General features: G+C 49.8%; 1 protein-coding gene across 4 annotated transcripts in view; it reads right to left on the bottom strand.

The window, feature by feature from the left end:
- numb (NUMB endocytic adaptor protein) overlaps positions 1-12813 on the bottom strand; it is a 53878-nt gene extending 41065 nt beyond the window's left edge. For 2 of the 4 annotated variants that reach the window (XM_061249579.1, XM_061249594.1), the window contains exon 1: positions 12403-12811. The gene's annotated coding sequence lies outside the window, so the exon portion shown is untranslated. Of the gene's footprint in view, positions 1-12402 lie in introns of all 4 variants that reach the window. The other 2 variants (XM_061249607.1, XM_061249599.1) reach the window with 2 other exon arrangements.
- Between the last annotated feature and the right edge of the window lie 691 nt (positions 12814-13504).

The following is a 13504-nucleotide window of genomic DNA, read 5'->3' as shown; positions in this document are numbered from 1 at the left end:
GGCGTGTCGGCACGTTAAGGCACCGAGCGCCCGTTTGTCCCGCGCTGCCAGTGAATCCCTGAAGTCCACAGGAACCAGGGAGAATTCATGAAGCGTCCGGGTTTTCCGCGAGCCGCTCGGGACGTTGGCATCTGCGCGTACGTCAGGCGCAGGGCCCGATACGCTGTGCGGTTTAAGGTGTTTAATCCCAGGCGCGATTTCAGAGCGCGCCGGCCAGATTTCACCAGGAGTTGCGATCTAAATCCAGCCCTGGTTTTCTTTTTCTCCTGGGTAAATTGGCGCTACTGATTAGGCAGGCTGTCCTCACACATGACTCCCAGGTAAAGGGAGGGCAGAAATCCAAGATGTTGCGATGCAAAACAGTGCGGTTCCACTTCAGATAAGTAACGATATCGCGGCAACGACTTAAACATCCGAGACCCGATTTTCTGCAGATCTCAATCTAACTTTGGTGAGCAACACTAACGGAGATAAGGGAAGTCAAAGTCACAAAGTCATGCGAATCAGTCCAAACTTCGTTCGCCCGTAAACCAGCCTGCGGAATCTCACGAAAATCTGTGACGACGCAGTCCGAAAGTGCGTGGAGTTGCACTGCGAGTTCCCCCCACGTCACACACACCCTGGACACACGCGTCACAGTCAAACTCGCCGCGCCGTCACACCCCACCAAACCAGTCCTGCCTCTGGGAGGAGCGTCACACACCACAGGTGAACTTGCAGGTAAACACGCGCTTTCCCGGAAGACCGGAACACACCTGTCTCCCTCGTTCTCGCCCACCCCCTCTCCTTCAGCCCTGCAGTCCCGACGCTCCCTGAACCGTCCCCTAGAGGCAGGAAGGGAAAGCGTGGGTGCCACATTCCAGGGGTGAGGACACAGGCGCATTGTAAAAGTCGCGGTTTATCAGCCGGCTGAAAAACATGGCCGAGTCTGCTACAATGGGCACTTCAAACGGGGAGAGATAAAGCGAGGCGCAACAAAGGGCGCTGCGGAGAGCGGAGCTGTCGGGGAATTCTTTCGAAACCACTGACTCAAACGACGCTGAGCGCGGACGGCGGTTATTCACAGAGAAATCGAATGCAGGCTCTGTGCTGGCTTAGAGACCAGCGAGCACTAAAACATGCTGGCAACAATTATGAAGAACGGTAGAATATTTCAGCAGTCAATGAATAGATTTTTCAGATTAACTCTGTCTGGCGGGCCTTCACAGCAATGCGTAGGGTTGAGCCAAGCGGCCATTAGCCCACAAGGAGCCCTGTGTAGAGGCAACACCTGGACAACACAGGCACTGTTTCAGCTCTGCGTAGAGGTAACACAGGGACAGCACAGGCACTGTTTCAGCTCTGCGTAGAGGTAACACAGGGACAGCACAGGCGCCATTGCAGCCCTGTGTAGAGGTAACACAGGGACAGCACAGGCCATCATTTCAGCCCTGTGTAGAGGTAACACAGGGATAGCACAGGCATCATTTCAGCCCTGTGTAGAGGTAACACAGGGATAGCACAGGCCATCATTTCAGCCCTGTGTAGAGGTAACACAGGGATAGCACAGGCATCATTTCAGCCCTGTGTAGAGGTAACACAGGGACAACACAGGCACCGTTTCAGCCCTGTGTAGAGGTAACACAGGCATCATTTCAGCCCTGTGTAGAGGTAACACAGGCATCATTTCAGCCCTGTGTAGAGGTAACACAGGGACAGCACAGGCCATCATTTCAGCCCTGTGTAGAGGTAACACAGGGACAGCACAGGCACCGTTTCCCGATGCTGTGCCAGGCCTATGGAGTGCCTGCACTCACTCATATGTTGACGCACAGCGCCAGCCCCCACCCACAGCCTACAGCGCTGACGCAACACACAGGAAACTCCTCAGCCACCACCTACGCCTGGAGTCCACGGAAACGCAAATCCCCCCACAGGCCTGCATCTGAGCTAATGCTCATCTGCCTGCAGGTCATTACGGGGTGTGTGTGCGTGTGTGTGTGTGTGTGTGTGTGTGTATGTGCGCGTGGGAGTGCGCGTGTCCACAGACCTGCATCTGAGCTAATGCTCTTCTGCCTGCGGGTCATTACAGGGTGTGTGTGTGTGTGTGTGTGTGTGTGAGAGTGAGAGTGAAAGTGAGTGTGAGTGTGTGAGTGTGTGAGTGTGTGAGTGTGTGAGTGTGTGCGCGAGTGAGTGTGTGAGTGTGTGAGTGAGTGAGTGGGAGTATGAGTGGATGTAGGGATGTGTGTATATGTGTGTGTGTGTGTGCGTGTGTGCGCATTTGCATATGACTGTGTGTGTGTGCGTGAAACAGTGTTCACCATCTTGAACATTGGGAGTGAGATTACTCAGGAGTAAGATTTGAGTAATGCATGTATTCATCACCGAGCAAAACACAAAATGACACTTTCCACTGGAAACTCTGAGCCCACCTCGGGGCCTCCGAGCCCACAGTGACCTCTGCTTATCAGCCACACTTCACACGAACAAGGACACGCAGAAAGCAAGAGCCAAAAACCTGGTTCTCAAAGGGGCCGTACGTCAGAAACGCCTTCGCCGTGAGAACACCACACACTCCAGGCTCAGGGTGTCCTCCTGCAGAACCAGGGGCGGTTCGGAGCAGGAGAGAGAGAGAGAGAGAGAGCACTGCACAGGGAGAAGGTTCCCCACCTATCCCCAGTAACCAGGACATCACGTTCTATGAGAGAGGGTCACGGAGCCCTCACTACACATTGCCCTGGTAACCGCTGCTGTTGCCAGGGATTTGGGTCCACGGCAACGCACGCACTCCGGTGACGACAACAGGCGTGTTCTCACATGGAACACTGCACACTCCTGTGCTAAATCTTCCTCGAGGATCCTCTCATTCAGCGCAACCAGCGACAATCCATTATTTTCACACATCGTGTGCGATGGTGGCAGCAATTATTGCCTGAGCAAGAAGCTGTCAAACAAGGCAAAGGTAGGACAGAAGCAGATCGAGAAGATAAACACATATAGGCTAATGTCCCGATGAGGTACGAGTTAAACTTTCCGCTCATATTAGCCAGAGATGCTAAAGGTAAGCGGCTTGCTAACGAGAGATGGTGCATCATAAAACACAAGGTCTTGCCACGCGTTAATGCGCACGTACACCTGCAGGAAATGCACCAGCATAGCTGCATGACCCGGATGTGTGCCGGTGACCGTGTGTGCCGTGTAGTTAGTTAGTAACGAGAAGGTATCATTTATTTGGTTAGAGAAAAGGTAGCGCGTGGGGGGGGGGGATATCACAAAGCTGCAGTACCGATTAAACTCACCAAGTAAAACGCGGAACCCAGTAAAAACAGCCATTCCTGGTTTTTCCTCTGTGAACTTATCCAGCTAACTCCGTAATCCCCCTTCATAATGTACCCCCCCTGGACGGACGTCTTAGAGAAGCGAATGGAGTATTGCATACTTCATCCATTACTGTTACAGCGTTCGTCCACGCTAATGCAGAAACGGAGCTCTTCCCAAACGACCCCAGCACAGCAGAGAGCTGCAGCGTAGCAGTGCTTCAGAGGACACACTGAAAATGAGCTCCATCACCAGGCTCTGAGTGCAGCAGATAACCCAGGCTGAGGCACACCGAGAGTCCCCAGGGCTCTCTCTGCACCTCCGCACCCCTAATCCTCACACACACGATACCGCACGCTTCCTGCCGCACTCATAATTAAAAAACAGACTTGGGCGGGGCATGAATAAGGCATGACTGGGCCTCCACACCAGGCTCCAGTGTCTCTGGGCTGAGAGATAAGGGCCAGTGGGACTGCATGGTAGTAGCAGCATTAGCAGTAACGGCAGCAACAACAGTTGCAGTAGTAGCAGTATTAGTCACAGTAACAGCAGGAGCATTAGCAACAGCAGAAGTAGAAGTAGTCGTAGTAGCAGCAGCAGCAGCAGTAGTAGTAGTCTTAGCATTAGCAGTAGCGTTAGCAACAGGAGCAGCAGCAGCAGCATTAGTAACAGCAGTAGCATTAGCTTGAGCATTAGCAGCACTCCACTACACTCCAGCGTAGTGCCCACATGAACCCAGCTCTCTCCTGTAAACTTTATTCCGCTAAAAGCCACAGCTGCGCTGGTGGAGAGCCCCACACTCCAGAGCAAGCCACGAAAGGGCAGTCACAGAAGCACTCTGGAGAAGATACAGAAGCGTCAGGCTGTTCCTTCTACTCTGCTTTAATGTGCCATTAGCTTAAGAGCTCTGCATGCTCCAGATCCCATGATCCTTTGGGTCGGCCTTTTCCCAGGTACCCTAGGAGTCAGGCTTCTTTTTCTCCTGACTGTCGAGCATCTTCTCTACATTCTCCGGTGGCGACATTGGCTCAGGAGATCAGAGCAGTTGCCTGGCAGTCAGAGGGTTGCCGGTTCGATCCCACCCTGGGTGTGTCGAAGTGTCCCTGAGCAAAACACCTAACCCCGAATTGCTGGCTGAGGAGCTGGTTGGTACCTTGCACGGCAGCCAATCGCCGTTGGTGTGAGTGTGTGTGGACGGGTGAATGAGAAGCATTAAAGGCACTTTGGATAAAGGCGCTATACCATTTTACATTGGCTGGGGCTGCAGCCACCTGTGCAAACAATGTACCTTCCCTGTTTTTTACTCCCGGAGAAGGCACAGGTTTTTCACATCCTTGTTTCAATTTGAATCCATGAGATACAGATGGTGTAATGTACATTTCATAATCAGTATTTCCTGGATCTCACTTTCCACACACTCCACTTCCCGTTTACAAAGTTCATGTGCCGTGTCCGCGTTCAGCCACTGTTCTCTGAAGATGAAATAGGTCCCAAATCAGCTGACAGCACCAGCGTTAGCCCCCCCCCCCCCCACACAGCCAAACTCTCTTCATTCAATTAACTGTGTGTCCATGTTTAAAGTGAGAGTTACACAGCTGTCCGCAGAGAATTACAGGATTTCACACTGTCACTGGCTGTTAAATTGACTGGAGGACAATTCTTTTACAAACCACACGTGGATGACAGTTTTCACGGTCTGTTGCCCCGGGGAATGACAACGCATCAAATACCAGCCCTATGCAGGAATAGACCTGAAATATATTACTCAGAGCAGAATCAGTCGATTCCCTTTTTTTTCCCCCGAATTTGATCACTAACTTCCCCGTAAAGTGATTGTTACGCCATAAGACTTACAGGAAAGACAGCTAACACAAGCAGGGCGCCTGTCCTTTTTAAGAAGTAACAATGATCGTTGTCCTTTTGATGCTATTCGTTCAAAGAAAAAAAAAAAAATCCATTAACACATTTTTTATAGCAAGAACACAGGGCTCAATTTCCCCTGTATACAATCCACAGTGTCATTTCAAATAAAGACTGAAGAGTAAAGGACTTGGCAAGGATTTTTTTTTTAAATAAGCGAAATGTGACAATGACACAGAGGTTTATCAGGTAGCCAATCTGCATGAAAGCTGAAACTATTACTCACAGTAGATTTCCATCACTTCATTATCAAGTGATTCATACCGCAAAAGACTTACAGAAAACATGCATGGCGCCGGTCCCATTTAACGCGGGTGACAATGGTCACCGTCCTTTTCGGGGGGCCGCTCGATTGAAAGGCGATCCGCGGAGCCGTTTACGCAGCGGTGACGCTGCAGCCCAGCCTCCGCTGCGCGTGACGACAGTGATAATGTGACGATGACACAGGGCTTTATCGGGAGAGGCCGGGCCGCAGCACGCTGCAGGACATCACCGAGGTGCCACTCCCCACCCGCGTGTGCGGACTCTGATCCCTCTGCCCTTTCGGGAGTCCCGCATGCCAGGCCTGAGGATGGAGCCCAGTGCACCCTGGGATCCCCCCCCCCACACACACACACACACACACATAGCGAACACACCCATCCACCCCCCCGCCCCCACCGGCCCGGATCCGGTGACTCCGAGGCCCGAGGGTGGCTCGGTGCCACTAATCTGCCTCAGCGGGGAACCGCACCAGTGCCAACCTGGAGCCGCACCCTCCCCCCATCCGCATGAGGGGACGGGGCCAGGGGACGGGGCCAGGGGACGGGGCCAGGGGACGGGGCCCGGAGACGGGGCCCGGAGAGGGGCCACCAGAGATCCAGAGAGGAGGGGTCCTCACCGCATCCCCTTCCTGGTAGCCCTTGGTTGCTATTGGCGTAAAAACCTGCTGGGGGCCAGAAAGGTCCAGAAATGGTGTGGCACACCCAGGGGGAGATCAGGTGCAGCAGGAAGTGGAGTGAGTCTGATGATTCAGTAACCCTCCGCGGCGTAAGATCACAAATATGCCATTGGAATGTTCTTAGCTCAACATACTAACGCTGACGTACTGTTAAAGCTGGTTTATACCACGTCAGGGCGACATTCCGTTTACACTACACAAATGAAATATGTGTTAAATTAAACAACGACCACAGTCAATGTCGGGCGCCGTCAGACCGTCCACGAAATGATTTCAGATGAACCAGCCTTAACGGTCACTGCCGGTGACTGAAAGCAACAGAGTTCTAGAACAGTGGAGTTCTTGAACAGCGATGCAAAACCATTCCAACAATCCTGCACTTCAACCGATTAACTGCTGAACACTTTCTACCACATTTGGGGGGGGGGGGGGGGGTGTCAGTTGGGACCCGTAGCCACAAGCATCAGAGCAGAGCCAACGTATACACACACACACACACACACACACACGTGTGCCCGCACGCACAACCCAGGGATGACAGCCGCTTGCCGCTCAGACCAACTCCAGCCGTCAGCAGGTGTGCCGCTGCAGCGGTCGATCCCGCGGATCGATGGCGGAAGGGCCCAGGCATGGTGCGGCCCTCTCCCGGGCATAACTGAGCACAGAAGCTCCAGCCCACTCCAGCCTCCGCCACCACCACACTGCGGCTACAGGGGAACGGGCCCGAGCAGACCTCCCCGCAGTCTAGCAGAGTGGCTTCATCTCTGGGTCTTCACACTGTAAAGCATACAGCCTTCTATAGGGGGGCTATAGGGGGGCTCCCCCCAAAACAGGCCCCACAGCATTTCAGCACAGCCCATTTCAGCTCTGCTCCACACACGCTACCCATGGCTTTCACACCACAATCGGGCCCAATCAGAAAGACCCAGGAATAGGACATTCAAGCCAAACTATGGCCTAAAGCTGGCCCACAGCTGAGCAGTGAGTTGTGCACACTGGAGGGGCATTAGCATTTACTTAGTTGCTAAAAACAGAAACGCACAACAACAACAAAAAAAACTCCATCAAGACAGAGATAGCGAAATAGATTTCTGCTGTGTTAATGGTTAACCGTCAATAAAAAAGGTCGAGTTTGTCAACCCATGCATTCCACTGAATTGCACTCATCAAAAACCCTTCCATTAGGAAACGGTGACGGCTAGTAACTGCCACGGAAGGCCTATAATTTCTCATTTCCCAGTGCAAATTCGTTGTTCACTCAAACGAAAGAGATATTCATTTCCTTATTTATAATTTCTTTCGAAGGTTTAACCATTCCCCGGAAAAGTATTTTTACAGATTTTAGAAATCAACTAGCTAAACGGGATGTCAAAAAAAAACATTCGGTACATTCCAGCCGTGAGAACACGAGACCAGTAAGCTCCGGGAAGCCACATACAGGAATAACTACTAACATGTCTCCCTCAACAAAGCCACCAAGTTCTATTGCAACACACAGTGAGTAGAGGACAGCAATGCAACATGTCGCATGGGTGTCAGGTTACATCACTGCACGGCCACCCATTGGGTGACGTCGAAGCAGGTGAATACGGATAGTTTCATTACTTACTAGCAATGAGGGGTTTCAAAGGAGGAAGCTTATGGCCCAGAGCAGGCAAATCACTAGTTGGCTCATTTACGTGATCAGGGTTGGGTAAACACCAGAATCCCATTTCAACCTATCGCTACTCTGCTAGAAGAAACCCGTTACAGTGTCTGGACTTTGGAATCAACTGAATGGAAATAGCTTTTTGTAAATTCCAGGGTAAAGCCTGTGCCAAGACAGGTGTGGACTATCGGAAGTGACTTGATATCCATCTTACTAGCCGGCCAACTACACACAGAAAACGTTCGCTACACAACAAACATAGCCGTCGTCTGCGATTTTGCTATGTAATGTATCCTTGACAAGTATAGACTAACTAGCTTGCTAACTAACTATTTTCTATGACATTACATGTTACTCCCTTCGGCCAAATAGTACAGAACACACTTTAATTAGGGCCCCGACATTCTCTGTCCAAATAAAGCTACCAAGATTTCTACTTTTACCATTACATTAGCCATGTTGCACTAGCCAGTAAATATTGACTCACTGGTTAGCTAGTTGACAAGCTAGCTGACACTGATGTTACCAATTAAACTTGAGAACTAATAGTAACTAGCCACCATCAGCCATCAGATTTATACATGCTGATCGTAAACAAACTGTAAAGAGCAGTGAACGTTGAAATAACGTTACATCTTTAATTTAATATATATATTATATTATATTATATTATATTAAAAATATATTACTCAGAGCAGAATCAGTCGATTCCCTTTTTTTTCCCCCGAATTTGATCACTAACTTCCCCGTAAAGTGATTGTTACGCCATAAGACTTACAGGAAAGACAGCTAACACAAGCAGGGCGCCTGTCCTTTTTAAGAAGTAACAATGATCGTTGTCCTTTTGATGCTATTCGTTCAAAGAAAAAAAAAAAAATCCATTAACACATTTTTTATAGCAAGAACACAGGGCTCAATTTCCCCTGTATACAATCCACAGTGTCATTTCAAATAAAGACTGAAGAGTAAAGGACTTGGCAAGGATTTTTTTTTTAAATAAGCGAAATGTGACAATGACACAGAGGTTTATCAGGTAGCCAATCTGCATGAAAGCTGAAACTATTACTCACAGTAGATTTCCATCACTTCATTATCAAGTGATTCATACCGCAAAAGACTTACAGAAAACATGCATGGCGCCGGTCCCATTTAACGCGGGTGACAATGGTCACCGTCCTTTTCGGGGGGCCGCTCGATTGAAAGGCGATCCGCGGAGCCGTTTACGCAGCGGTGACGCTGCAGCCCAGCCTCCGCTGCGCGTGACGACAGTGATAATGTGACGATGACACAGGGCTTTATCGGGAGAGGCCGGGCCGCAGCACGCTGCAGGACATCACCGAGGTGCCACTCCCCACCCGCGTGTGCGGACTCTGATCCCTCTGCCCTTTCGGGAGTCCCGCATGCCAGGCCTGAGGATGGAGCCCAGTGCACCCTGGGATCCCCCCCCCCACACACACACACACACACACATAGCGAACACACCCATCCACCCCCCCGCCCCCACCGGCCCGGATCCGGTGACTCCGAGGCCCGAGGGTGGCTCGGTGCCACTAATCTGCCTCAGCGGGGAACCGCACCAGTGCCAACCTGGAGCCGCACCCTCCCCCCATCCGCATGAGGGGACGGGGCCAGGGGACGGGGCCAGGGGACGGGGCCAGGGGACGGGGCCCGGAGACGGGGCCCGGAGAGGGGCCACCAGAGATCCAGAGAGGAGGGGTCCTCACCGCATCCCCTTCCTGGTAGCCCTTGGTTGCTATTGGCGTAAAAACCTGCTGGGGGCCAGAAAGGTCCAGAAATGGTGTGGCACACCCAGGGGGAGATCAGGTGCAGCAGGAAGTGGAGTGAGTCTGATGATTCAGTAACCCTCCGCGGCGTAAGATCACAAATATGCCATTGGAATGTTCTTAGCTCAACATACTAACGCTGACGTACTGTTAAAGCTGGTTTATACCACGTCAGGGCGACATTCCGTTTACACTACACAAATGAAATATGTGTTAAATTAAACAACGACCACAGTCAATGTCGGGCGCCGTCAGACCGTCCACGAAATGATTTCAGATGAACCAGCCTTAACGGTCACTGCCGGTGACTGAAAGCAACAGAGTTCTAGAACAGTGGAGTTCTTGAACAGCGATGCAAAACCATTCCAACAATCCTGCACTTCAACCGATTAACTGCTGAACACTTTCTACCACATTTGGGGGGGGGGGGGGGGTGTCAGTTGGGACCCGTAGCCACAAGCATCAGAGCAGAGCCAACGTATACACACACACACACACACACACACACGTGTGCCCGCACGCACAACCCAGGGATGACAGCCGCTTGCCGCTCAGACCAACTCCAGCCGTCAGCAGGTGTGCCGCTGCAGCGGTCGATCCCGCGGATCGATGGCGGAAGGGCCCAGGCATGGTGCGGCCCTCTCCCGGGCATAACTGAGCACAGAAGCTCCAGCCCACTCCAGCCTCCGCCACCACCACACTGCGGCTACAGGGGAACGGGCCCGAGCAGACCTCCCCGCAGTCTAGCAGAGTGGCTTCATCTCTGGGTCTTCACACTGTAAAGCATACAGCCTTCTATAGGGGGGCTATAGGGGGGCTCCCCCCAAAACAGGCCCCACAGCATTTCAGCACAGCCCATTTCAGCTCTGCTCCACACACGCTACCCATGGCTTTCACACCACAATCGGGCCCAATCAGAAAGACCCAGGAATAGGACATTCAAGCCAAACTATGGCCTAAAGCTGGCCCACAGCTGAGCAGTGAGTTGTGCACACTGGAGGGGCATTAGCATTTACTTAGTTGCTAAAAACAGAAACGCACAACAACAACAAAAAAAACTCCATCAAGACAGAGATAGCGAAATAGATTTCTGCTGTGTTAATGGTTAACCGTCAATAAAAAAGGTCGAGTTTGTCAACCCATGCATTCCACTGAATTGCACTCATCAAAAACCCTTCCATTAGGAAACGGTGACGGCTAGTAACTGCCACGGAAGGCCTATAATTTCTCATTTCCCAGTGCAAATTCGTTGTTCACTCAAACGAAAGAGATATTCATTTCCTTATTTATAATTTCTTTCGAAGGTTTAACCATTCCCCGGAAAAGTATTTTTACAGATTTTAGAAATCAACTAGCTAAACGGGATGTCAAAAAAAAACATTCGGTACATTCCAGCCGTGAGAACACGAGACCAGTAAGCTCCGGGAAGCCACATACAGGAATAACTACTAACATGTCTCCCTCAACAAAGCCACCAAGTTCTATTGCAACACACAGTGAGTAGAGGACAGCAATGCAACATGTCGCATGGGTGTCAGGTTACATCACTGCACGGCCACCCATTGGGTGACGTCGAAGCAGGTGAATACGGATAGTTTCATTACTTACTAGCAATGAGGGGTTTCAAAGGAGGAAGCTTATGGCCCAGAGCAGGCAAATCACTAGTTGGCTCATTTACGTGATCAGGGTTGGGTAAACACCAGAATCCCATTTCAACCTATCGCTACTCTGCTAGAAGAAACCCGTTACAGTGTCTGGACTTTGGAATCAACTGAATGGAAATAGCTTTTTGTAAATTCCAGGGTAAAGCCTGTGCCAAGACAGGTGTGGACTATCGGAAGTGACTTGATATCCATCTTACTAGCCGGCCAACTACACACAGAAAACGTTCGCTACACAACAAACATAGCCGTCGTCTGCGATTTTGCTATGTAATGTATCCTTGACAAGTATAGACTAACTAGCTTGCTAACTAACTATTTTCTATGACATTACATGTTACTCCCTTCGGCCAAATAGTACAGAACACACTTTAATTAGGGCCCCGACATTCTCTGTCCAAATAAAGCTACCAAGATTTCTACTTTTACCATTACATTAGCCATGTTGCACTAGCCAGTAAATATTGACTCACTGGTTAGCTAGTTGACAAGCTAGCTGACACTGATGTTACCAATTAAACTTGAGAACTAATAGTAACTAGCCACCATCAGCCATCAGATTTATACATGCTGATCGTAAACAAACTGTAAAGAGCAGTGAACGTTGAAATAACGTTACATCTTTAAACTTGCTTGCTACCCAACGTATCATCAACGATTAAATTCTTTAATTATGTCATTCTGATAGCGCTAGGCAGTAATAAGCCAGGCTAGTAAGGGTTGTGACTTTAGTGTGAGAAGGCAGTTAACTAGTCTAGCGAACGATAAGCCAAGTGAACACACCGAATGCGCTGGCTAGCTTCCTAATGGTAACATGATAGCACAGCTAACGTGAGACAACTAAACGGCGCTAGGTGACGTTTAATGTGTAACCGTATAAACGCGATACCGCTTAGCTTACTGGCTAAATAAAGTGCAGTTGCGGCCGTGCCTATACTAACGCAACATAGCAAGGTAGCTGCTAATTAGCCGGGCACATCCTTGGCTAACGCATTAGCCCGACTAGCTAGCTAGCGATACCCTCACCCATCCTGCGTTTTCTTTCACGAGCCAGAGCTAACATTAGCAGCCACCCTCAAAAGGAATAGCGAGGTACAGCGAACGTTACGAACATAGCAGGCTAACAACGTTAGCTAAAACATAACAGCTTACCTTCACAGCAGCTCCAGGGCGGGGAAGAGATCGTAGCTTGCCGAATGAACCACGAATCACTCACTAGTCTGGTCACTCGAGTGGCCAAATAATTTAAATTCCAAGGAAGTCCTAAAGAGGACCGAAAAGCGCACTGCCCCCTCCGTCGCGTTGCCGAATGTTTCTCGTCTGTTCACCTGCTCCCTTCACTATGCCAGTCGCCCGGTTCAACCTAACATCGCCCCTAGCAACGGACCACCTCTCGTTCAATCCATTGGAAACCGCATTCCATGTAAGGGGAAATTCTGGGTTTCGATTGGTGAGTGCACTTGACAGTCAGGCCGATTCGCGGGAGACCCAACCGGTTGTTTTGCAATGTACTGAAGCTAGTTATAAGGTTCCGCCCTGTTCCACTAGAAAACAACCATCTATCCAATAAGCATTCGATAGTAGTTTACATTTCCACCCTTGCTGTCAAGTTCCATTCAGTGCATTTACAGGCCCAAAATAACAGGTTTGGGAACATCTTGCACAAGACTCACTTGCTTTGTCATGAGTTAGAAAAAAGCAGCCAAAAAAAACTGACGTTCAGCATATTTTACAAATAGCAAATGAATAAAAATCTATACAACCCACCAATGCCTCCAGTCAGCAATCTGGTCAAAAAAAAAAAAGCATCGGAGATCAAAACTGCTTTAGCCCCAGGGTAGTCATTTTAGTCTGCCTCGCAATATGAACTCTTGGAAACCACTGCTGTAATAAATACAAGCTTACTGGGCGGCCTTATTGCTATGTTGGACAGTGCTGGTATAAGATAATAAGAGTGCATTTCCCCCAAGACTATCGTCTTAACATATTTACAGGAGAGAAATGTGTCTTTTGAGTGCTCTCCTTATGTATTTATCAGTGTGAAATTTCATGACCAAACTGAAGCAAACTGCACTGACAAATCTGTGATACAAACACAGCATGAAACACTTTTAACCAGATATGTTCTTTATTTCAAAGCAGCACACACATTATGTAAAACATGTATACTGTTTGGAAGTGTAAGAACTCTGAAAAATATAACAATATGGTACGGTTTTCCTGATACACTAATAAGCCCCCACTATGCCCGGCA

The sequence above is a fragment of the Conger conger genome, chromosome 1 (genome assembly GCF_963514075.1).
Source record: "Conger conger chromosome 1, fConCon1.1, whole genome shotgun sequence".
Taxonomy (NCBI): domain Eukaryota; kingdom Metazoa; phylum Chordata; class Actinopteri; order Anguilliformes; family Congridae; genus Conger; species Conger conger.
The sequence above is the reverse complement of the archived record's forward strand: the minus strand, read 5'-3'. Positions and strand labels throughout refer to the sequence as shown.